General features: G+C 40.5%; 1 non-coding gene across 1 annotated transcript; it reads right to left on the reverse strand.

Moving 5' to 3' along the window:
* Window positions 1–16,929: 16,929 nt before the first annotated feature.
* Window positions 16,930–17,093, reverse strand: LOC137213673 (U1 spliceosomal RNA). The gene has a single exon (XR_010938301.1). It is a non-coding gene; the product is annotated as a U1 spliceosomal RNA (small nuclear RNA).
* Between the last annotated feature and the right edge of the window lie 9,048 nt (window positions 17,094–26,141).

Below are 26,141 nucleotides of genomic sequence, written 5' to 3' on the forward strand. Positions count from 1 at the left end.
CGGTTGGGGACGCAAATCCGACTTCAGCAAGATTCAAACCTCTGCATGCTCGGCGCAAAGATAAGCAGCACCTGGCCTGGATTTGGTAACAAAGCGAGCGCTCCTCTGTTCTTTTTGGACAGCGAAAATACATGACACACTGTTTTCCTTTCTGCCCTTGCTGGCTAGGCTCTCTGGGCAAAACAACTCTGCATCAACTAGGGCGTCAAGGACTTGGTGGTGTGCGGGAGGCAAAACTTTACCTCTCCTCTGTTAGGGTCTCCGGCCCAGCCTGAAAATTACACTGGCATAGACGGTTTACCAGGATAAAAGCATACATATTTATTTAACAGAAGTGTACAGGAGCCCTCATAAGGAAACGAAGGCCCAAAGAAGTGGAAATCTGAATGTTTTTATATTAAGTTGAACAACGAGTGACAACTGTGGAAAAGTAACTAACATATATGGGGAGGCTAAAGGAAGATAATTATTTTAACAAGACCTGTTTGTACAGAAATCTCGGCTTTGTCCCCCTTCTCTGCAATGTTTCTTTCCCCTGGGTTAGGGAAAACATCTTTCAGTTGGGAGTTTTACCTCCTGCTTCTAGGAAGACAAAAGGAGGTCAGACCACTCTTCTTACATACTTGCTGTTTTTCAGTGCTTTTAGCTCAAAAGAATCCTTATGCTAAAGTGACACATTTTGGGGTGGCATATTTTTGCAACCCTTTGGTAGTTATTTCCCTTAGTCCATATGATTTTTTAAGTGCTTTGTTTTGCATTTTGGATGGTATTTTTAATTATTAAAATAGCGATGAAATTTTCCTTGCAGGTAATTAGGAAAAGACAGAAAAGTGTTTTTTAAATATTAAAATTAACCACATTCCCACTACGAAATTACCACTGTTAACACTTTGATATTATATATGGTAACTCCAATTCTCTACGCATATCTCTACGCATATATTTTTAATACAATTATACTACACACGATGTTTTGTAACATTTTACATTCATGTTGTTATATGTTGTCATATGTTGTCATAGATAATTTATATCAATGTTCTATCGCTTCTAGTTTATTGCCATATATATATAAAACAATGAACAGCCTTGTAGATATATCTTTGTGAATAATTAATGATGATTTCTTAGGGTAATTTCTAGTAGTTTTCTCTGTTATTTTAATATTTTAGTCATCTTAAGAAATACCTTAAATTATTTGAGGGAGGAGAGGTGACATATGATATTTTTAAACTCTAAAAACTACTTTTCCCTGCTTCCTTTCATCTTTCAAAGTCCAGATCTCTTTCTAATTTCAGGGTTCATAGTTAATTATAAAAAGAGTTTCAAGTTTGTTAAGAAGGAGAAGAAAGCCTAAATTGCAGTAACACTGCATGCAAAAAAGGCAGCATATGAAATAGAATATATACTACAATTAAAACTGTTTCTAAAAAGGCAAAATTTAAGACACTTAAAGGAAATACATCAAAATGCAAAGTAACATAATCATATCAGTGTCAATACAGAAGAATGGACTAATGTATTTTCCCCTACATATTCTGTAACATGACTATATTACTTATAATGAAAAAATAATTTAACACTAATTATATACATCTACTGCCCAAAATATGTTCATACATTTTGACCCAGAAATGTCATTTAATTTAACTATAGAAAGTAATTCTAGAGAAAAACTATGCCCTATGCATAGGGTGTTCATTATAGAATTACAAAAAAATCAAAATCACCCAAAAACCCTAGAATCAAAGCAAGAGAGAAAGGGAGTATTAAGCAAACAATAATAATATAATAACGATTAACAATGTGAAAGACATTTTTATTATTTAAGGTTAAGAGGGAAAAAGGTTATGAAACGGTATGTATACCATGACTGGAATTTTGTAAAAATGTATATCCTTAAGGAAAATTACTGGAAGGAAATGCACTGAAATGATATCAGTATTACTGGTTGTGAGATACAGGTTACAGACTTTCAATGATATTGTTAGACTGTTTTTTTTTTTTTTCATTAAGAGAAGACCAAGTCCTGGTGGAACCATTACAAGAAATAGCTGGCACAGTATTTAGTTTTGAACACAGGCTTTAGCATCAGATAGACTTAGATTCAAATTGTGATTTTTATCATATTTTAGGTATCTGTGCTTGATTTTGTCCTCTAGGAACAATAATTATTAGTAATAATTATGGTGAATATATATGTGTATATATATATACATACACATACACATACATACATACATATATTTATACACAGAATAAAACAACTCAGTGACCAACTAACTCAAAGTCCCCAAATAAGCCAAGGTGGAGAGGCACAGACCCTCCCTCAGCACAGTAGGTATTTGGAGAATTCCCACCTACCTGGGGAGTGGTGGCACCAGCACACTTACCAACCTCTCTCAGATCATGGCTTCCCCTGCCAACTAAGATTTCTGTCCCAACAGACATGGCCCTCACTCTGTGAGTCTCACCTCATCTCTGAATTTCCACCCATCTCTTAGCTTCGTCCGAGTCAAGGAAAGGCTGATGTTCAGAAATATCATGAGCGTGGCAGTAATTTTTAAAAGCTGCCTTTTGTTATATAAGTTTACAGAGCAGGTTCAACTGTCAAGAAGTCCATGGTGCCAACACACTGAATCTAAATGTCTACTACCAGGAAAGCTTGAGCAATTCTACACTCTGCACAGACACCCTGCATTTCAGGGAGCTGAACCCATTCACTTCTGATGCACACTGGCCCCGGTTTTGCATTTCCATCCACAGGGCTCTGCAATATAAACCACAGTCACTCTACTTAGACATTTACTAGATACTCTCATCCACAAAGTGTGATCCAGCCCATCTCCGTTATATGATATAATTTCATTATTGAACTACCTTTCTAATTTCATTCTAGGCAGTTGGTTTGCTGTTTCCATGGTATCCCTGAATGCCACAGCACTGAGTCCTCTAGGACTATCTGTGTCCCCCACAGATATGATTTCACAGATATTCTAAAGCTCTTTTTGCTATGCTGAGGGAACTATTTCTTTCTTTTTAAAATTTTTATTGGCGTGCAGTTGATTTACAATGTTGTGTTAGTTTCAGGTGTACAGCAAAGTGAATCAGTTATACATATACATATATCCACTCTTTTTTAGATTCTTTTTCCATATAGGCCATTAGTGAGTATTGAGTAGAGTTCCCTGTGCTATACAGTCAGTCCATATGGGAACTATATTTCTGATAACCACATTGCCTACTCCAGTATTTTCAACATTCACAAATTGTCCTTGAGTTTCTGTGAGTGCTACTAATGATGGAAAAAACAAAAACAAAAACCCGTTCTCAAGTTGTTACTCGTGTAAGTAGTAACTTACAGCCACTTAAACTTAAGGTGCCAGCAACTAGCCTAGGCACGGGCGATACTAAGAGTAATAATGCAGAGAGAGATTCTGCCTGTAATAAATAAGATCACAACCTGTAGGGGAAACAGACCTGCCAGAATTATAGGAGAAGAGTAATGAGCACTAATAAAAGGGTTAAGGACCACATTATGACTCTGAAGGATCCTACACACTTTTGCCTTTGTGGACCCTTCCTCCATGAAATACGTGTAAAAAGATGACATTATTATATACAACATTTTCTTCCACCTAAAAATTCATCTTTTTTTCTTCTGATTTTAAAAGAAGTGCTTTATGCAGCACTGTGCCTACAGTACCTAGTAATGTTTAAGTCCTTTCTGGGTTCAGTGGTGGTTTGGGTGGATCCCAGGCAGCTTCGCAGACAGAGAGCTGAATGTCGAAGTATGCATTTTCAAGATTGATGAGGGGGACTTCCCTGGTGGCACAGTGGTTAAGAAACCGCCTGCCAATGCAGGGCACACGGGTTCGAGCCCTGGTCCGGGAAGATCCCACACACCGCTAGGCCCGTGTGCCACAACTACTGAGCCTGCACGCCACAATTACTGAAGCCCGCGTGTGTACAGCCCGTGCTCTGCAACAAGAGAAGCCACCGCAATGAGAAGCCCGCGCACCGCAATGAAGATAGCCCCTGCTCACCACAACCAGAGAAAGCCTGTGCGCAGCAACGAAGATGCAACACAGCCAATAAATAAATAAATAAATAAATAAAAACAGTGAATTGATTTAAAAAAATATATATATTGATGAGGGAAGACAGGGCATTCCAGGAAGAAGGAGCATGTTATAGAAGTAACACAGCCAGACCTCCTGGAGACTTTTTCAAAATAAGGGAGAAATGATGTCCAATAGAATATAATGTGAACAACATGTAATTTTAAGCTTTGGTAGCCATATATAAAAGGGTAAAAGAAACCACCTGAAAATAGTTTTAATAACCTGCTTTACTTATTCCAATATATCCAAAATGGTTATCACTGCAAAATTTAGCCAGCCTAAAAAAAATTGAGATATAGTAACACTCCTTTTTTACATAACTAAAAATGTTCAAAACCCTTTAGGTAAACCTGCCCTTACGGCAGGTCAACTCAGATCCTAAACGTCAGATGGCTGAAGTTAAACACAATCCTACCAGGAAAAACCCTATACCTGGCAAAAGAATGTTTCATGGTGGCTTAGCATTTAAGATCTTTATATCACTCTGTCTCTGTATCATATTCACCACCACCCACTACGTCATGTGATAAATCCTTCAGTATTAGATTAAAATGAGCTACTAGACCCTTAGAAAAGAGTCTTGAATGACATGTCTTTAAGATACAAAGAGAACAGGGAAAAGCATGAATGCAGTCCCCCACTACCACAAATTATGCAGTCGAGTTTCCCACATTTGGGGAAATCACAGGGGTCAGCACATCCGGAGTGCAATTGAGGCAGGAGATAGATGGGCTCCCGGCTAGACATTTACAACTGGCCTCCTGTTCACACTTCCTGAACAAGTGGGTGAGAAGAAGATGGGCTCCAGGCCAGACACTCATTACCAGCACCCCCGTTTACACTTCCTGAAGCAAGAGCCAAACGGGCTCTATGACTACATATTTATGACCTGACTCCTGTCTGTATTTCTAGATCTGCACTTCGATATAAAAACCAGCAACAGAAATAAGGTAAATAACAGGACATTGGACATTTTTATGGAAGGGACAGAGTGGAACTAAACCCTATTAAAAGATCAAGAGGTCATACATTTCCCATCCTTAGGGCAAGGAAAACATTGCACATGTGCAGAAAGGCTCCTTGGGGGTCAAAAAGAGGGGGCACCACCGCATAATTATGTGATGCTAAGGCTGTCCCATAGGCCTCTGGGCTGGAATCCATCTTGGAAAAAAGTTCAGCACGGCGTGTTGGGGCGGCTCCGAGGGCAGGTCAGGTGTGGAAAAAGAAACCAGATGATTGGCCAAAGGTAAACAAAGACCCGGAAGACCTGCCCTATATAAATGACCTAACCGCTTCTTTACTGCACTCCTCCTCATTAGGGAGGACGCCCACATCCTTTCTCTCTGGGTGTGCATCTCTGCCCTGCTTCTGTCTTAACTAAACAGTTTCTCTGTGTGCTCTCCCAGTTTTTGCCTCCGTGAGAAATGCATTTTTCACTGGGGGCAAGGGCCAGGAGGTGCAGTGGCTAAGATTCCTGGTTTTCATCCAGGCTACCCAGGTTCAACGCCTGGGCAGGGAATCAAGATCTCGCTTCAGGCCACCACTCACTGCTGCCTCTCCAAGATCACAACGGATAAGCCTCGCCCTGGATAAACCACCTACGTGATCCTGGTATCTCCCCTGCCAGGTCAGTATGAACCGAGGTTGACCCCAGCACTACCCGCGGCTGCGCACACCACCATAAGGCCTGGGTCACTCCTGAAAGGACTCCAATTGGCCTTTATCTTAGCGATCCAAATAAACAGATTTTCGAACTATCTTAGTACTGGTAATAGATAATCAAGCACGTCTTTCCAGGAAACGCGGTTCCAAATGCCCTGTGTCTTTCATGGACCTACTCCACCTCCCGCCTTAGGTCCCGCGCAGCCCGGCAGGTCCGAGCCGGCAGCCGCGCCTCCTGTGGGCTGCTTCGGGAGGCCGCTTCCTCCAGCAACCAGCCCGACCAGGATACTTTCCTGACACAAACCCACCCCTCTCCCAACGCTGGCGTAACTGAAGGTCTCCGGATCTCCTTGTGTGGAGTCCCCTGGAGCAAACGGACGCGACAGAGCTTTTTAGTCGCCAGCCGACTTCAGCCGGCGTCCTTGCCTGGATCGCAACGCTCCATACCAGCCCCGCACCATTTCCTCCCGTTCCAAGAGCGGGAGGAGCAGAGCATGAAATCGAGAATATCCTGGCTACGTGCTAGCGGTTGGACTCCAATTCAGTGCTCACACTGCACGATTCGAGATAAGCTTCTAGCCTCTGAATCGGCTCCTCAGTTTGTACAGAATGAGGAGGAACCATCCAGTCAGATCTCCCACTCAGCTCAGCGCCCCGCCCCCGCCCAGGCTTTGTCTCCTGCCCCTGCTCCTGCCCTGTTAACACGCACCCACCCCACCTTCTGAGAATGGACAGTGTCCTCAGCGAACAGACGGGGTCCATTCCTACCTTTCCCTCTGGAGTTTTTCTTTCTCCTGATCTCTGTGAGTTTCTCTTTTTCGCTAAGAGATATATGTGAAAAACCTGTTTTGTTGCTGTTCTATTCTCCCAGCATTTTATGTTTTGAACCAGGATTAAGTTTCTGTTAGCCTCCTGTCTACTTATTGCCAGAGAGGGCCGTCTGACCTCTCAGTTCACTAGACTCTTCACTCAAGATCCCATTTGACTCACTAGCCCCTCATCCACCTCATCCCCGCCCCCCGCCCACCATGCTGCAGCACAGCACACTTGCTCCACCTGGTCCTAGATCCAGGACTCATCTCCTCTACACCCATTCTCCCCAGCACTGCTGGAGGAAGTCGTGATTCTCCCACTCCAGATTCATGCAAACTGCACCCACATCTTCACTGCTACTTGGCTTTCCTTTTATACATATCTTTTAAATTCCCTCAACCCTGATGTTTCAAACCTCTACCTAAACCAGTGGTTCTCAGTGACCATGCCACCACTCCCAAGGGGTAGTTTTGAAAATCTGTGGGGACATTTTTGTTTCCTTGTGTTGCCATGCCAAGCATTTACATATTAAAATATTTTACTATAACATTTTATTTTTATTTCTCCTTTATATTACAGTTAGGACATTTATATCATTTGTGGGGGAAGTATATGTAGTTATATTTTCTAGGAACATCTTGAACATTCGTATTTTCTACGAACATACTATGAATAATAAAGGAAACATTACTACTCGCCAAAGGGGACCCTAGGTTTGACAGAATTGAGAACCACAACTGTAATCCAATCACACCCATATATCCTCTTTGTAGGAGGGAGAATAATTTAGCTTCTCTTTTATTTCAAAAGTACAAATGAATGCTCTTTCCCATCATCTACTGAATCAATGTCTGGGTATGAGACCTGGGTGTGTGCACGTTTAACATGCTTTCCAGGTAATTCTTACACTGAAGTTTGAGAGCCACTGGGCCCAGCCTCTCTGTTGTGTCAGAGAAAGAGACATCACCTTTCTTCTTAAGCCTCTCATTCCACATATGCTCCCAATCCCATCCTCTCTGATCTCAGCCCTTTCCATTGCCCTGGGTTTAGCACCTCTCCTTTCAAACATACAAAGGTGTCCCTTTATCCAGAAAAGGACAGACCCCCTACAGTAGTATCCTCTTGCTTTCCATAGTCCCCCTACAGTACTATTCTCTTGCCCTCCTTTCTTGGATCTTAGGAGTTAATTCATTGATTTAACATCACATTTATGGAATAGCTCCTACATGTCAAGACACTATTCTGTGGCTTTACAGATGTTATCTCATTCAATTCTCAACAATTCCTTTTTAGGTTGTGCAGACAAAAGAAGAGCAAAGAGTGTTTTGCTCAACATCGAATTCTGCAAAGATTAACCTGCTGCAGTCACTGACGAACAGTGCACTCTGTGCTTCAGACAGAAGAGATTAAGGCGATAAAAGGATGAAGCACTCTGTGCTCCAGTCTGAGGAAATTAAGACACTAAGAGGATGCTCTGTGCTTTGGACAAACAGGCTCTTAGATACTTAGATGTATCTCAGGAAGAATTTTAATGAACCCAGCTTCTTGCATCTTCCCATACAGGGAAAAGAACTAAAATCATTAACTTGTGATGTATGTTCTTTGTGACTAGCAGTAATCTTTTACCAAGTTACATACCTGACTGCATGTATTCCCCACCAAAAAAATCATATATAAACTAGCCTCTCCCTCACCTCTTCAGAGCAGTTTCTCAGAGCTACTGAGAGGCTATCTCCTGGGCTATAGTCCTCAGTAAGACCCTGAAGCAAACTTAACTCACAATGTTTACATTGTGCATTTTTCTTTCTATTGGCAGTTGTCACTATTACTATTATTCCCCATTTTAGAGATGAAGAAAATGAGGTACAAGACAGTTAGCTAATTTACCTAAAACCACCCAGTTAGACAGTAGCAGAACTAGTGAGAGTCCATGTTCTTAACCTCTACACTCAGTGGCTTATAGACTGATACACAGTTGACCATTGATCAACACAGGTTTGAACTGCATGGATTCACTTATATGTGGATTTTTTCCATAAATAAGTACTACAGGATCCAAGGGTGCAGATACAGAGGAACTGCAGATACAGAGGGCCACCTATAAATTACACACAGATTTTTGACTGCATGGAGGGTTGGTGCCCCTAACCCCCGCATTTTTCAAGGGTCAAAGCCTCATTATAGTCAGAGTCTACTAACCTGTGGAGAAAACATCAGGTTAGAAAGACTGGGAGAATTAATCTCCCGAGAGCAAAGCTGGAAAATCCTCCGAAACAATTAAAGTCCCTTTGGCATCAGGGAACCTAAGAGAGCAAAGGATTAGGACCCTCTCAGCGTCATGTGGTCAAAGAAATAGCGGAAGGTGTTCTCAAGCCCTGGAACTATGGGGAGTTTCCGAGATGTACTGATTGTTTAATTTGTAGACTGATTTCTTCTTCAGCTTTAAACTGAGCAACTTGGTCTTCTCCACTCCATTCACTAAAAGTTACTAATGTGGCCAACACATATTATACTTGTTTTCTTGCCATTTCCCCCTACTGCATCAAAAGCAGAAAATGACTGCATTTTTTCAAAGCTCACTAATGACTACTGACTATGAAAGTGGTCACCTCTGCTCTCTCTCCAGCTTTTTTCAGGGGGGTTCCTTTTCCTCTCTTGTTCTCTAATTGAGGCAATTCTGCAAAGCCCAGTCCTTGACTGCTGTATTTTTCAGCTTGCATGCTCTTTCCTCAAAAATTGATCCCACCTTCCTGATGCCAAATATGATGTGAATTCAACTATTCAACTAGGCCCGTTCTATAGCTTGCTTCCAAATCTTCATCTCATACAATTATGTCTCAACCCCAGCAGAAATTTATAAATAATACTCATATCCTGGGCTGCTGATTAACTGAATGGCCTGTCATCTCTCCAATATAAACAGCCAGTAGTAGACTCCAGACAAATGTGAGTTACTGGTAACTAAATACTGCTGGGAGTGGGAGTGGCAGAGCATCTTCTGGACTAGACTTTCGGTAGACCACAACAAAAAGAGAGCCTCTGCTGCCACAAACTATAATTGGAAGAGTCAGGGGGTGAGCTGCAAACTGGGAAACCAATTCTGTGATCTCTTCACAGCCACAGCTGCATGATCTGGGCTTTTACTACGTAACCTCCTCAGTAATCACCATACCTTGCCTATACTTTCCCCTCCATCCCCGTTTACTCCTCACTTCCCAAAATACCTGTTGTTGGATTTACTTCTCCTCCAAGTAGCACAACCTCTTTAATATAGTAGCACATTTGATTTTTAAAGTAGAGACGTCATCCTAAAAGTAAAGGCTTTTAACTCACACAGCCTTTCATTTACATAATTACATCACAAGCTCCCAGCTGACACATAGTTCCCCCCAACCTCAAATTTAAAAGATAGGAAAACAAAAAAGCCAAACAAAAAAACACGTTTTGGGAAAGAAGTTCTGATTTTAAAAGTAACCATTCAGCCTTTGGGAAAACTGAAGAGTACAAAGGAAAAAAATCACGGCAAATTCTACATTTTATGGTGTTAAGTCTACCCGCCAGCTCCCTGCCGTGGTTTGTTCGTTTATTGCCATTCCTCCCCCTCTTTTTTTTTTCGGTATGCGGGCCTCTCACTGTTGTTGCCTCTCCCGTTGCGGAGCACAGGCTCAGCGGCCATGGCTCACGAGCCCAGCCGCTCCGCGGCATGTGGGATCTTCCCAGACCGGGGCACGAACCCGTGTCCCCTGCATCGGCAGGCGGACTCTCAACCAATGCGTCACCAGGGAAGCCCAGAGTATTTGTCTTTATCTGACTTACTTCACTAACCATAATATGCTCTAGGTCGAGACTTCCCTGGCAGTCCAGTGGTTATTTTTGTTGTTGTTGTTGTTGTTATTAATATTTATTTATTTGGCTGCATCAGGTCTTAGTTGCGGCACTCGGGATCTTCGTTGTGGCATGTGGGATGGATCTTTCATTGCAGTGTGCCGGCTCAGTTGCTCTGCAGCATGTGGCATCTTAGTTCCCTGACCAGGGATCGAACCCACATCCCCTGCATTGGAAGGCGGATTTTTAACCACTGGACCACCAGGGAAGTCCTGGTCCAGTGGTTAAGACTTCGCCTTCTAATGCAGGGGATGCGGGTTTGATCCCTAGTCAGGGAGCTAAGATCCCACATGCCTTGTGGCCAAAAAACCAAAACATAAAACAGAAGCAATATTGTAACAAATTCAATAAAGACTTTAAAAATGGTCCCATCAAAAAATTTTTAAAAAGATTATAAACTTTAAAAAAATGCTCTAGGTCTATCCATGTTGTTGCAAATGGCAGAAATGCATTCTTTTTTATGGCTGGTTAATATTCCATTGTGTGTGTATATCTATATCTATATATCTATATATCTTCTTTATCCATTCATCTGCTGATGGACACTTAGGTTGCTTCTATATATTAGCTATTGTATTAAACAATGCTGTTATGAACAACGGGGTGCATGTCATCTTTTTGAATTAGTGCTTTCATTTTTTTCGGATATATACTCAGGAGTGGAATTGCTGGATCATGTGGTAGTTCCATTTTTAATTTTTTTAGCACCCTTCATACTGTTTTCCACAGTGGTTGCACCAATTTACATTCCCACCAACAGTGTACAAGGATTCCCTTTTCTCCACATCCTTGCCAACATTTGTTATTTGTGGTCTTTTTGATGATAGCCATTCCGACAGGTATGAAAATCGTGGTTTTGATCTGCATTTCTCTGATGATTAGCAGTGTTGAGTATATTTTCACATGCCTGTTGGCCATCTGTATATCTTCTTTGGAAGAATATCTATTGATGTCTTCTGCCCATTTTTAAATTGGGGGTTTTTTTGATATTGAGTTGTATGAGCTGTTTGTATATTTTGGATATTAACCTCTTATCGGTCATACCATTTGTAAATATTTTCTCCCATTCATTAGGTTGTCTTTTTGTTTTGTCGATGGTTTCCTTTGCTGTGCAAAAGTTTGTAAGCTTAGTTAGGTCCCATTTGCTTATTTTTGCTTTTGTTTCTTTTGCCTTAGGAGACATCTTAAAAAATATCAGTACGATTTTTTTTTAAAGCATTTATTTATTTATTTTTATTTGGTTGCGCCGGGTCTTAGTTGCGGCTCACGGGCTCCTTAGTTGTGGCATGCGAACTCTTAGTTGCGGCATGCATGTGGGATCTAGTTCCCTGACCAGGAATTGAACCCGGGCCCCCCACATTGGGAGCACAGTCTTAACCACTGTGCCACCAGGGAAGTCCCTCACTTATGATACATGCCAAAGAGTGTTCTGCTTTGTTCTTTTGTAGGAGCTTTATGGTTTCAGGTCTGAAATGACAGTTTTGAATGGATCAGCCTTAGGTTCTGAAATGGTTGTTTTTAAAAGGGGGGATTAAAAAAGCACACAGATTGAGTTGTTTCCATACTCTAGCAAAGTTAAACATCTATTCCCAGTAGTACAAGAGACTCCACCACAACTCAGAGAAAAAGTCTCTACAGACTGCAGCCTCTCTATTTTGTGCGTGTGTGTGAAGTTTTTTACATCAGGCCATGAGCCAACACCTGCCTCAATCACTGGAGCCTAAAGTCACTTCTTTATCACTGCTTACCCATGGAGCTAAGGGGATTGATTATAAACAGGGTGAAAAGAAGCCACCAGAACGACTAAGACAGCAGTATAACCCTGGTAAAATCATTTTGGAGTTGTACCAGAGATTGGCCTGGTTTCTGTCAAGTCAGTTTTAGGACACAGTAACACCCGTATGTGACCCTGAGCACAGTCCAAACTGTGCCTATATTACTGCCTCACTTTTTCTCTGCCTGGCATTCAGAGCTACTTCACCTACTAGACTGCAGGCCTCTAGAGCAGGGTTTTTCTTTTTTCTCTTTTTTTTCAGTAGTAATGATTTTGTGTATTTCATTCGATCTTTTTATTTTTTTATTACTTTTTTAAACATCTTTATTGGTATAATGCAGGGCTTTTCTTGTTTGTTTCTTTTAAAATAGTTGGAATATGGGAATTCCCTGGCAGTCCAGTGGTTAAGACTCCGTGCTTCCACTGCAGGGGCCTGGGTTCGATCCCTGGTTGGGGAACTAAGATCCCACAAGCCACATGGCATGACCAGAAAAAAAAATAGTCAAAATAACACAACATATAATTACTACATATATTACTTTACCCATTAACTTCATACTCTCTTTAAAAACTTACAGGAAGCATAATTTTATTATTATTATTTTTTTATTTTTTATTTTTTTTGCAGTACGCGGGCCTCTCACTGTCGTGGCCTAGACCGTTGCGGAGCACAGGCTCCGGATGCGCAGGCCCAGCGGCCATGGCTCACGGGCCCAGCTGCTCTGCAGCATGTGGGATCTTCCCGGACCAGGGCACGAACCCATGTCCCCTGCATCGGCAGGCGGACTCCCAACCACTGCACCACCAGGGAAGCACTAGGAAACATAATTTTAAATTTCTGCATGACAGTCCATCTTATGACTGGATTGTAATTCATATAATCATTCCCCTTATTACTGGACATTTAGGTTGGTTCAATTTTTCACTACTGTAAATAATTCTGGGCTCTGGATAGAGATGGTACATTGAACATCTATAAATTTCACTTCCTTCCAAAACCCCACAAAAACTTCGGAAAAGAAATTTTTAAAAGGCAACAACTTTCAAGGATGGAGAGACAGAAGGGACATGAGCAACATATTTTTGATAGTTATAAATGAGAAATGACTGAACTAGACCAGGGACCCCCAAATCTTAAGCCAGTTCTGGGGAAAGCTGAAAACTAACCCAACTGACACTGCAGAGTACTCAAAAAACTCCAGATTTAACAGTGCCAGAACCTCTAGAACCAGGTGAAATGAGAGAATACTAAGAAACCAGGCTGATGGAAAGCTGTCTCAGAAAAGATGTCCAAACCCCTCTCTCCCCATGCTGCTGGATAACCGGCCCACCCTGGCACTATCTAGAGTGGTGAGAAAGACAGGAGGAAGGTACAACTGAGGTCCTCTGGAGAAGACCTGAAGCTCAGGTAAAAGTTTAAACAGTTACTGAAAAGAGGATATACATATGCATTCCAAAGGCTAAATGCTGAGACCTCCTCCCTCTCATCCTCCATTTAGTTTCCAGAACGCTGGCAACCAAGCCTTTACCTTCCAGGATACTGAAAGATTCCTCTGAGTAATGTGAACACCCTAGAACAAAGTCCCAAAGATGTTGACATGGGCTTCCTCTACAAAGGTGTAGGGAGATCACTGCAGGGAAGCAGAAAGACCGTACAGCCTCACCTTGACCAGCTCCCTAATTGTTAACAGGAGGAGACAATCATAATAGCAGCTCAACCAAACAACCAAAAGAAGACAATATGGAGGAGACAGACGATGCAAAAGGAAAAAAACTAAAAAAGAAAATAAAACACAATCATTAAAACCTTCAGAGATATAAGAAGATTTTGCATCTGAAAAATAAGTACAAGAAGTTATACAAAGCAGAAACTAAGAACAACAAAAAAAGAGGTCTTAAAGATATGATTGTAGAAATAAAAAACAGAATACATGGGTTCAGCAAAAAAGATGAATAGATGGAAAATACATTTTTTTTTCCTAATTAGAGGACCACTGTAGGAGTTCTAATAACCAAATATGGAGAGTTCTAGAAAAATTAAAAACCAAGGGGAGGGGACTTCCCTGGTGGCACAGTGGTTAAGAATCCGCCTGCCAATGCAGGAGATTCGGGTTCGAGCCCTGGTCTGGGAAAATCCCACATGCTGTGGAACAACTAAGCCCATGTGCCACAACTACTGAGGCTGCGCTCTAGAACCTGTGAGCCACAACTACTGAGCCTGCATGCCACAACTACTGAAGCCCACGCACCTAGAGCCTGTGCTCCACAACGAGAAGCCACTGCAATGAGAAGCCTGCACACCGCAACGAAGAGTACCCCCCACTCGCCGCAACTAGAGAAAGTCCGTGCACAGCAATGAAGACCCAATGCAGCCAAAAATCAATCAATCAATAAATTAATTAAATTAAATAACTATAATAAAAACCAAGGGGAGGAAATCACCAATGAAATAATTCAAGACAATTTCTCAACACGGAAGACTTTCTGGTCGAAAGGGTCCTCATCAAGTGCCCCATACAATGAATGGCTATAAGATACACATCATTAGGAAATTACAAAAAATGAAAATAAAGAGATAATTCTTCAACTTTTCTGAAAATGAAAATATCAGTCACATATGTCATGTAAACAGTATAAGGAATTAGAAAGTCTTCTCAATAGCTTCTAGAGGCTATAAGTCAAAAAGTGATGTCTTTCAAATCATGAAGAAAAAGTTAACTCCAACCTAGAATCTGATACCCATTTAAACTATTACACCTATGCAGCAATCTGAAAGAACAAAGGGTTTAGGTAGAAGAAAAATAGAAGTAGATAGATCTCCAGAAGAAAAAAAAAAAACCTGCATTTAAACTAATAAGACTACCTGATATGATTTACCCTATGGAAAAACCAGAGGCTATTGGAAAGTGTGGGAAGAATTAGGAATAGGTAAAAGAAAAGTAACCAAATGAAAAAAGGTAAAAATTAAACAGAGGGGGAGAATTCCCTGGTGGCCAGTGGTTAGGATTCCACGCTTCCACTGCAGGGGGCACAGGTTCAATCCCTGGTGGGGGAACTAAGATCCTGCATGCTGCACTGCATGGCCAAAAAAAAAAAAACCACCAAAAGGGGAAAAAAACTAACCAGAGGAAAAATAAAATTAAAGGAAACAATGACATTCAATGACAATGCTCTGCTGTGAATAATGTTTGCCTAAGAATAATATGAACACTGAATACTGATTTAACCAAGTGATTTAACCAAATGGTTTTTAAACTAAATTAGGAAAAATAGAGAAGAAATGGTGGTGCAAGAGAGCTAAATCTTCATTTACATTATCAAAAATAGGCAATGTCAAAAATGGATGCATTAAAGGATAATATTTTAGATATTATTTAAATATCTAATTAGATATTATCTAAATATCTAGATATTTCTGGTTTAGAAACACAGAGGTTCATAAATTTCAGAAGAATCAAATTTTAGTTGTTTTTAGAGTGGAAAGTGTCTCCGTCTGAAGGGGACCTGGAGAACAGGAAGAAGTAGGCAAAGAACTTAGTTTAGAAACCTAAAAGGACTATTTGATTTTCTAAACGAAGTATATGTGTTATTTGGATACAAATTTTAAAAACATGCTGCAAAATATCTGTACTTTGTGTCTCTCATGTTCAGTTTTAAACAAAGGCCCCAGAACAGCACTCAGGTAACTATCTTTATCAGGTGAGTACTTAAACTTAGAAGCCAACTGAGGGATCATATTTTTATATTTCAGGCCCTGGTCAGATTGCTGAGAGTCAGGAAGTGACTAAGTACAGATGGACAAGGATTTGTTCTAAAAGAGAAGCAGCAGGAACTGCTTTTACAAGACAGGTAAACATGAGTGTGAAGATCACTAGAAATCCTCAGAATAGCTAGATCTGGAAACTAGGAAGAACCAGAACACACCATACCCTGAAACTGAAACGCAAGCAATCAGCAGCACATACAGGAATAGCAGCTGTTTGCAGATATATTCTAGTTTACAGCAATCGATTCTCAAAGACACTAGTAGGGGACCTTTAAAAATACCCACATCCAATCCAGATGAAGCATTCATTATATAATAAATGAGAGACGGATCTATTAAAACGGTTCAAAACTCCCAAATTCAGGTACTGCAAAGAAAAATAGCTACTTAAGAGAAAAACATCCTGGTTATTTCAACGCCCTCAAGAACCTAGTTTTCAAATTGAAACTAAACCAATCAGAATTAAACCTTAATTCTCGTTTTTCACCGTACACAAAATCAGGAAAAAACCAAATAAAATTAACATTCATTTCACTGCCACAAACTAAACGGATCTTCTTGCTTTGAAAAAAACACCGCGGAGCGGAAGTTAATCATCCCTTTGCCCAAAAGCGTAAAACTCACACTCTCCACCCTCATACCTCACACCAATATAAGACCCCATTAACTTGGACTCTACCTGCCTAGGAGGAGACGTGGGTACATTCTAATCTCAGCGCCCTCTCTAAGAAATCACCAACTCCGATTTTTAACGATCACAGGCAAAGTACGAAAAGAAATCTCCCCAGAAACAGAAAAACTGAGACAAATTTTTTCTCAGAACACTTCCCCTAACGTGCCAGAAACTACCCAACCCATAGAATAAAAACCTATGATACGAAACTTCCTTTAATAAACAAAAGAAACAGGGGAGAGCGCGAACGCAGTCCCCCACTACCACAAATTATGCAGTCGAGTTTCCCACATTTGGGGAAATCGCAGGGGTCAGCACATCCGGAGTGCAATGGATAAGCCTCGCCCTGGGAAAACCACCTTCGTGATCATGGTGTCTCCCCTGCCAGGTAAGTATGAGTTACTAGCAGTCGCTGGTACCTCACCCTCAGATTCAAATCACTCTAAAGATAGGGTCACTTTTCTCATGCACTTTACAACCCAACCCCCACTGCTGGAATACAGTTTCCAAACTATAATTACCATGCAGCAATATTTTGTATATCTAGATATTGCCAAATCTTAGGAAATACAATGCCTAGTGTAAGAATTACCGGCAGTCACTGCTCTTATCTACATGTTCCACACCCCTTTTGCTGATCTCATTCACTGCGTCCTTTTCCTGGTATAGTTAGTGGAATGAAAAAGGCAAAGACGCTCTACGGATATAAAGGTAACAAATTCGTTCCTTCCTTCAAGGGCTTGGAGCTAATGACGTCGCTGTGATTCTGGCGCAGTTCAGCAAGCCGATATTCACGTAACAGAAAGAGCAAGTCTGAAAAGATGAAATTTGGCAAAAGTACATTAAAAAATTCAGTCCAGGAAGTGCTAAAAATAGGCTGTCAGTTCAAAGCTTCAAGCAAAAGTACAAAATATGCTCTTTCAAATATGCAGCATATGATCACCCTCACTTGCAAGAGCAGTTACACAAACACTAATTCTAAACCAAGTAAGTGGAAAACTCACAAAACGCTCCCTCCTACAGCAGGTATTTGGATAAGCCGTAGGGGGTCTGTTCAGCTGGAGTGTGATGACCCTCACCGTTGGAAATCACTTTTGTGATCAAGAGTGTCTCCTCTCCTAAGCAAGACTAAGTTGTGTTTCGATTTATCCTTAAACCCTGTTGTGCCCAACATTACAAGCACAGGGTCATTCGTTTGCTTTTTCATGGGTGTCTGAAATCCAAAACAAGACTACTGAAGAATCAATCTATCCTACAAGAAACTCTGGGGACTTCCCTGGTTGCACAGTGGTTGGGAACCCGCCTGCCAATGCAGGGGACAAGGGTTTGATCCCTGGTCCAGGAAGATCCCACATGCTGCAGAGCAACTAAGCCCGTGCACCCCAACTACTGAGCCTGCGCTCTAGAGCCCCTGAGCCACAACTACTGAGCCCACGTGCCACAACTGCTGAGCCCGCAGCCACAACTACTGAAGCCCGCACACCTAGAGCCCGTGCTCTGCAACAAGAGAAGCCACCACAGTGAGAAGCACGTGCACCGCAATGAAAAGTAGCTCCTGCCCGCTGCAACTAGAGAAAGCCCACACACAGCAACGAAGACCCAACGCAGCCAAAAATAAATAAATAAAATAAATTAAAAAAAAAAAAGAAACTCCTGGGCCCTCCTACACTATATTAGCCACTTCAAAAAGGGCAAATCCCGTCTCAGGTAGTGGTTAATGTATCACATATTCCACATCCACATAATCAATATTATCATTCTTCTTAATCTCTCCTTCCTGCGTCAGTGTATATTAGAATTGGAGTTTCCAAGTTTAACTGTTCTTCAGTTGTCTCTCCAAAATCACACTAGAACTACCCTACTTCTCAAGTCTTTTTATCCTACAGAAGGACTCTTCTGGTATTCTCTCCTCCATCAAAATAAATTAACCAGAGTTTTATATCTTTTTTTTTTTTTTCCCACCTGCGCCACACAGCTTTTGCAGGATCTTAGTTCCTCCACCAGGGGTGGATCCTGGGCCCACCGCAGTGAAAGCACTGGGTCCTAACCACTGGACCACCAGGGAATTCCCAAGTTTTGTATCTTTAAAACAGAAAGAAATAACACTATTTGTAAAAATTATCTTATTAAAAACCAGCAAGCAATAACTGAGAACACATAGGTATCTGAGATGGAGAGAGAAAAAAATACTGGGGTGGGTGGAAGAAGGAGGTCATGATGTGAACTGCAGCTATTCCTGAAGTCTGTCTACCAGTTTGATTTTTATAAACTCTCTCCTCCAAAGAAAGTATTATGTAACATATATACTCATATACACATATACATAAACATACATGCATATGTAATCTAGAAACAAAATATCTGCATTTTGTTTTGTGAAATAGAAGTTAGACATCTTGAAATCTGGTTGGGAACCACATACATAAGGGAAAAAAGTGGTATCTATGAAGTAGACTACCGTTATCACCAAACAACTCTTAAATTCAAAATGCCATTTTCAGAAGATCTGTGAGTAGCAGTGCTTTCTTTTTATTTATTTATAAAGTATAGTTGATTTACAATATTGTGTTAGGTTTGGGTGTAGAACAAAGTGATTCAGTGTATATATATATATATATATATATATACACACACACACATATATATTTTTTAGATTCTTTTCACCATAGGTTATTACAAGATATTGAATTTAGTAACCTGTGTTATATAGTAAGTCTTTATTGCTTATCTATTTTATGTATAGTAGTTTGTATATGTTAATCCCATATTACTAATTTTTCCCTCCCCCTGCCTCCTTTCCCCTTTGGTAACCATAAGTTTTCTATGACTGTGAGTCTGTTTCTGTTTTTTACATAGATTCATTTGTATTATTTTTTAGATTCTGTATTGTGATATCATATTGTATTTGTCTTTCTCTGTCTGACTTACTTCACATAGTATATTCTCCAGGTCCATCCATGTTGTTGCAAAAGGCAATAATTTCATTCTTTTTTATGGTTGAGTAATATTCCATTATATATATACATACACACACACACACACACACACACACACACACACACACACATATACACACTGACCACATCTTAAACCAGTCATCTGTTGATGGGCACTTGGGTTGTTTCCATGTCTTTGCTATTGTAATAGTGCTAGCAGTGCTATTTTATTTTACTTTTCATTTCATTTCATTTCATTTCATTTTTTGGCTGCTCGGCTTGTGGGATGTTACTTCCCTGACCATGGAACAAACCCAAGCCCTTGGTGCAGTGAAAGTAACCACTGGACCACCAGGGAATTCCCTAGCAGCACTTTCTTAAATAACAGAGTCCTTCCCAAGGCTAGTTTCAGTGTTTCATGAGAACTTCATTGTTACTGACCTAGTTATCAAAATGTCTGTCCAAGACAGTCTGCCTTAGGGCAAAAGGTGACTGTCCATTCTCTTGTAGCTCAAGCACATTAAAACATTAATGCTACAATCCTCACAGAAGCCCTGCAGAGCTTAACATCCTTTGAGGAGAGCCACAACATTTCTTTGATGAGAAAAATATAAGGAAATACATGCGTTTATGTTAAATACTAACATAAGTTAGCATAGAAAAAGTAGAGAAGCTTCTTAGTTCATTTTACAAAGGTTGCAAAACTCTGCTGCCAGAAAGAGTATTATAGATGTAATCATCTCACAGATTAATCTTACTTATGAACAAAAATGCAAATCTCGTAACTAAGCCTATAAAATCTTTATGACCCGAATCTAATAGAATATTAAAAGAACATACACAATAACTAAATAGGTTTTATACCAGGAATATAGGACCTACGTACATAAAAGTATATGATAGGGACTTCCCCAGGTGGTCCAGTGGTCAAGAATCCGAGCTTCCACTGCAGGGGTTCGGGTTCGGGGAACTCAGATCCCTCATACTTTGCAGCGCGGCCAAAAAAAAAAAAAGTATATGATAAAGGTAGCATTTCATATAGGTAGGGGAAAACATCAATTACCTAATAAAGAATACTTAGAAAATTGGCTCACCACTGGAAAGGAAAAAAAAAATGCTTCCTTCCTTCCTCCTACTTTACATTTTAAAAAATCAGATAGATTAAAATATTCAAATTAAATCATAAACCATATGTAGAAAAAATACAGATGATTATGCTTATAATAATTTTGAAGAAAAGAAAGACTTTTTTTTGGCTGAGCCTAATGGCTTGCAGGATCTTAGTTCCCTGCACCCCCTGCAGTGGAAGCCCAGAGTCCTAACCACTGGACCACCAGGGAATTCCCAAGAAAAGACTTTCTATGCATGTTACCAAAGTAAGAATTAAATGTAAGTTTGCATATACATAACCTCAATAAAATAGAAAACTTCATAAAGTTTAAATACACATGACAAAGTGGGAAGATATCTGCAGTATACAGATTAGGTAAATAGCCTGTATGATACAATATGCATGTGAGAGAGAGTTGGCAGCATATGGATTTTGGTTTTTTGTGTTTTTTTCTTTTTGGCTGTGTTGGGTCTTTGTTGCTGCGCGCGGGCTTTCCTCTGGTTGCGGCGAGTGGGGGCTACTCTTCGTTGTGGTGCGCGGGCTTCTCATGCAGTGGCTTCTCTTGTTGTGGAGCACAGGCTCTAGGCGCGTGGGCTTCAGTAGTTGTGGTGTGTGGGCTCAGTAGTTGTGGCTCGCGGGCTCTAGAGTGCAGGCTCAGTAGTTGTGGCACACGGGCTTCGTTGCTCTGTGGCATGTGGGATCTCCCCGGCCCAAAGCTCGAACCCGTGTCCCCTGCCTTGGCAGGTGGATTCTTAACCACTGCGCCACCAGGGAAGCCCTTCTGTGTTTTTTTTTAATTTATTTTTGGCTGCATCAGGTCTTCATTGCTGTGCATGGGCTTTCTCTAGTTGTGGCGAGCAGAGGCTACTCTTCATTGTGGTGTGAGGGCTTCTCATTGCGGTGGCTTCTCTTGTTGCAGAGGGCGGGCTCTAGGTGCACAGGCTTCAGTATTTGTGGCACAAGGGCTCAGTAGTTGTGGCACGTGGGCTCTAGAGCACAGGCTCAGTAGTTGTGGTGCACGGGCTTAGTTGCTCCACAGCATGTGGGATCTTCCTGGACCAGGGCTCGAACCCGTGTACCCTGCCTTGACAGGCAGATCCTTAACCACTGCTCCACCACAGAAGTCCCTGGATTTCGGGTTTTAACATCAGACAAAACTGAGCAGAATGCTTGGCCTTTCATAATAAACATTAGTTATTGTTTCTAATAATAAAAACATAGACCTATTACAAATACATATTTTAATTAAAAGTAGCCTAGTTAGAGACTTCCCTGGTGGTCCACTGAATTGCCAGAGAATTCCCAAAGATGGTAAATTTTACGTTATGTGTATCTTGCCACTATTAAAAATTAAAAGTGGGCAAATGATATAATGAGACAGTTACAATGATAAAATACACTTGGCTAATAAAATTATTATATGAAAAGACTTTTAACCTCTCTTAGTCATAAAAGATAATAATAACCATTTAAAGTCAATTATACCTCAATTTTAAAAACTCACCATTTAAAGACTGCTAAAGGCCAGTGCTAGGGTGGAGGCAGGAAAACCAGTCCTCATACACTGTTAGTAGGAGTGTAAGTCGTGCAAACATTTGGCAATGAGATTCAAAATGGGGAATTCCTTGGTGGTCCAGTGGTTAGGACTTAACGCTTTCACTGCCGTGGCCCAGGGTTCAATCCCTGGTCAGGGACCTAAGATCCTGCAAGCCATGCGGCCTAGCCAAAAAATAAAAAAAAGATTCAAAATGAAAATGTGCGTACTTTTTGACCTAGGAATTCTACTACCAGAAATGTATTGAGAGAGAGACAGAGAGAGAGCATGCGCTTGAGAGTAACCACAAGGGCACACATGGGCATCCTCGAAAAAGCGAGCTCCAGAGCACACAGTACCTCATCACAGCAAAAAACTGGAAATAATTCAACTGTCTTTATAGGCTACTGATTAGAAAGATGGGCCAATTAGGATTGAATAATATCCAGCCATTAAACTTAATTTTAAAATAGTTTTTAATCATATGGAGAAAGTTTTTGACAAAATATTAAGTGAAAAACAAGATATATACATTTCTTCACAATTTGATCACAACTATCATAACTCAAATAAATGCATTATATGAAGTTATAAGAAGATTAAAATAAACCAAAATGTTAACACTATTATCTCTGAGTGAAACTGAGTCCCCTTAAAACTGAGTTCCTCTGCTGAGTTTATGATTAACCTCTCAATTCAGAACTTTATTCCCTTTCTTGTCCTCCACCTGTTTCCCCTCAAGACTGTGGGGTAGCAAAGAAAAGGGAGGGATTGTAACTGAGCAGGACCCTATGGGGCCTTCCCAGGACAGAACCCCTGTCCCCATGTCCTCTGCCTGCCTTTTGTTTGTAGAAAAACTTTAGCCTCCTAGGCCTTCCAAGAGTTCCAAAGAGTGAATTTAATCAGAGAAGTGAGAAAATGCAGAAACAAAAGAAAACAATCAAGCAAAACAAAATAATAATAGTTAATAGCCATTAAACAAAGTCAAGGAAGTTTAGCTCCTCCTTAAGGGCTATAGATAATATTCTGAGCCATATTCTTGGGCTGTTTTGCAGATACTGAAACCCCCACCAGGTGAAAGAAGTTAACTGCATGCTGACCACAAGTACATTGACCCCAGACAGGCTGGAACCAGAATGCTGATGATGTTGACTCTCAATGACCTCAGCACCAACCAATCAGAAGAATGTCCATGAGCTGATCAAGCACCCCACAACCGTCTCTCTCATCCTGTCTTTAAGCCATTGGGGAGTTTGGGTCTTTTGATCATTAGCTGCCCATAGGCCTTGCTTGGCTTTACAATAAATGCTGTACTTTCCTTCACCACAACCCAGTGCCAGTAGATTGGCTTTACTGTGCATGGTGAGTCGACCCAAGTTTGGTTCAGTAACATGAACTGAAGAAAAGATCTATGAACATGGAAGCACCCTAAATGTCCATTGACAGATAAATGGATAAAGAAGATCTGGTACATATCTACACATACACACACACACACACACACACACACACACACACACAAAATGACATATTATTCAGCCATAAAAAAGAATGAAATAATGCCATTTCCATGGATGGACCTAGGGATTATCATACTGAGTGAAGTAAGTCAGATAAAGACAAATATCATATGATATCACTTATATGTGGAATCTAAAAAATATGATACAAATGAACTTATTTACAAAACAGAAACAGACTCACAGACATAGAAAACAAATTTATGGTTACCAAAGGGAAAAGGGCAGGGGGTTAAATTAGGAATTTGGGATTAACAGATAAACACTACTATAAATAAAATAGATAAACAACAAGGACCTATTGTAGGGCACAGGGAAGTATATTCAATATCTTATAATAGTGTATAATGAAAAGAATCTGAAAAAATATATATATATGTATAACTGAATCACTTTGCTATATACCTAAAACATTGTAAATCAATTATACTTCAATTAAAAAAATTTTAAATAACAAAATAAAATAAAAAAGAAAAGGTCTATAAATCAGTTTTATGTTCTTTATATTTTTGGTATTTTATTTGTTTTCTACTTCCCACACGTATATATTTCCCACCTACTTAAGAGTACAAAACAAAAAAAAAATGAGAGAGGTCAATCACCTAATCATCCATTCTTTTAACAAATATATACTGAGCACCTCCTATAAGCCATACACTGGGCTAGGGGCTCTAGGAAAACGAGTAAAATCCACATGGTCCCTGTTCTACTGAATCTTTCATTCTAGTTGGGTAGACATATGCTAAATAACTGATCACACAAAGACATCTGGTGTTATGAGAGCCTTAAAGGGGAGATCTGACCTAGTTTCAAGGGGGCTTGTTGGAGGTAGAGGTTCAGAGTCAGAGAAGAGATCAATGAATGCTGAGATTTGAAGGATAAATAAATAGTAGTTAATTGGGTGAAGCAGTGAGGCATGTTGTGGCACACACATGGAATTAAGACCAGAGTGGCTGGAGTGTAAAGAGTAAAGGTGAGACAGGACTTCCCTGGTGGTCCAGTGGGTGAGATTCCACGCTCCCAATGCAGGGGGCCCAGGTTTGATTCCTGGTCGGGGAACTAGATCCTGCATGCATGCCGCAACTAAGAAGACTGCATGCTGCAACTAAGACCCGGGGCAGCCAAAATAAATAAATAAATAGATAGATAGATAGATAGATTAAAAAAAAAAAAGAGTAAAGGGGAGAGAGGGAAAGGATGCAACTAAAGAGGAAACAGGAGCCAGAACATGCAAGACTTTTTGTAAGTCTTATTAAGAAATTTGGTCTTTATCCCAAGAGTAAAATAGGGAGTTATAGGAAATGAAATATACTCTAGAAAGGACCCTGTCTGCAGCATGGGAGAACAGACTAGAGGGAAGGGGAAGACAAGATGCAGAGAGACCTGCTAAAAGGCTCTTGCAGTACCTATAAGAGAAATGATGGGGACTTCCCTGGAGGTCTAGTGGTTAGACTTCACCTTCTAATGCAGGGGGTGTGGGTTTGATCCCTGACCCCTGGTCGGGTAACTAAGATCCCACATGCCTCACAGCCAAAAAACCAAAACATAAAACAGAAGCCGTACTGTAACAAATTCAATAAAGAATTTGAAAATGGTCCACATAAAAAAAATCTTCAAAAAACAAAAAAGAGAGAAATGGTGACAGCTTGGCCTAGAAAAAGAGACATGGACATGATCGAGATATTTTAGAGAGAAAATTGATAGGGTTTGTGGTTATAGTGAAGATGGAGACTTAAAGGGAAGGAGGTGTGGAAGATTCCTAGGTTTCTGGTTTGTGCAGATGGAAGGACGGATATTCAGTTCACGGAGGTAGGGAATGCAGGAAGAGGACAAAAAGATTTTGGGATGGGCTGAAGATAATGAGTTAGGTTTAAGATAGGCTGAGTTGGAGATTTAGCACTGTGCTGTATGCAATTAGATATTTGCATCTGGAGGTCAGAGAACAGGTTAGAGCTAGAAAAATAAATTTACAAATTATTGGTGTATAGTCACTGAACTGTGAATGTGAATAAGAGAGACAGAGAGAGAATGAAAGAACCAGAAAGGAGAGGAGACAACAGAACTGGATAGTCAGTGAAAGGTCAGCTATGGGGCCTTATAGTAACATTTCATGCCCTGGTTATGGAGGATAAAATTGTAAGCGAGTCAGAAAAGCCAGATGCCTAGGAATGAAATCAGAGTGTGGCATCACAAAAGTCAAGTGAGAACAATGTCTAAGAGTTTGGGGACAACAAATATTTTGAACTCCCATTATGTACAAGGCCTTGTGAAATTGATATTGCTATTCCAAATGTACATGTTTGAGGCCTTAAGCTTTATCACAACCATCTCTAAAGCTAAACC

This window comes from Pseudorca crassidens, chromosome 19 (genome assembly GCF_039906515.1).
Source record: "Pseudorca crassidens isolate mPseCra1 chromosome 19, mPseCra1.hap1, whole genome shotgun sequence".
Classification (NCBI taxonomy): domain Eukaryota; kingdom Metazoa; phylum Chordata; class Mammalia; order Artiodactyla; family Delphinidae; genus Pseudorca; species Pseudorca crassidens.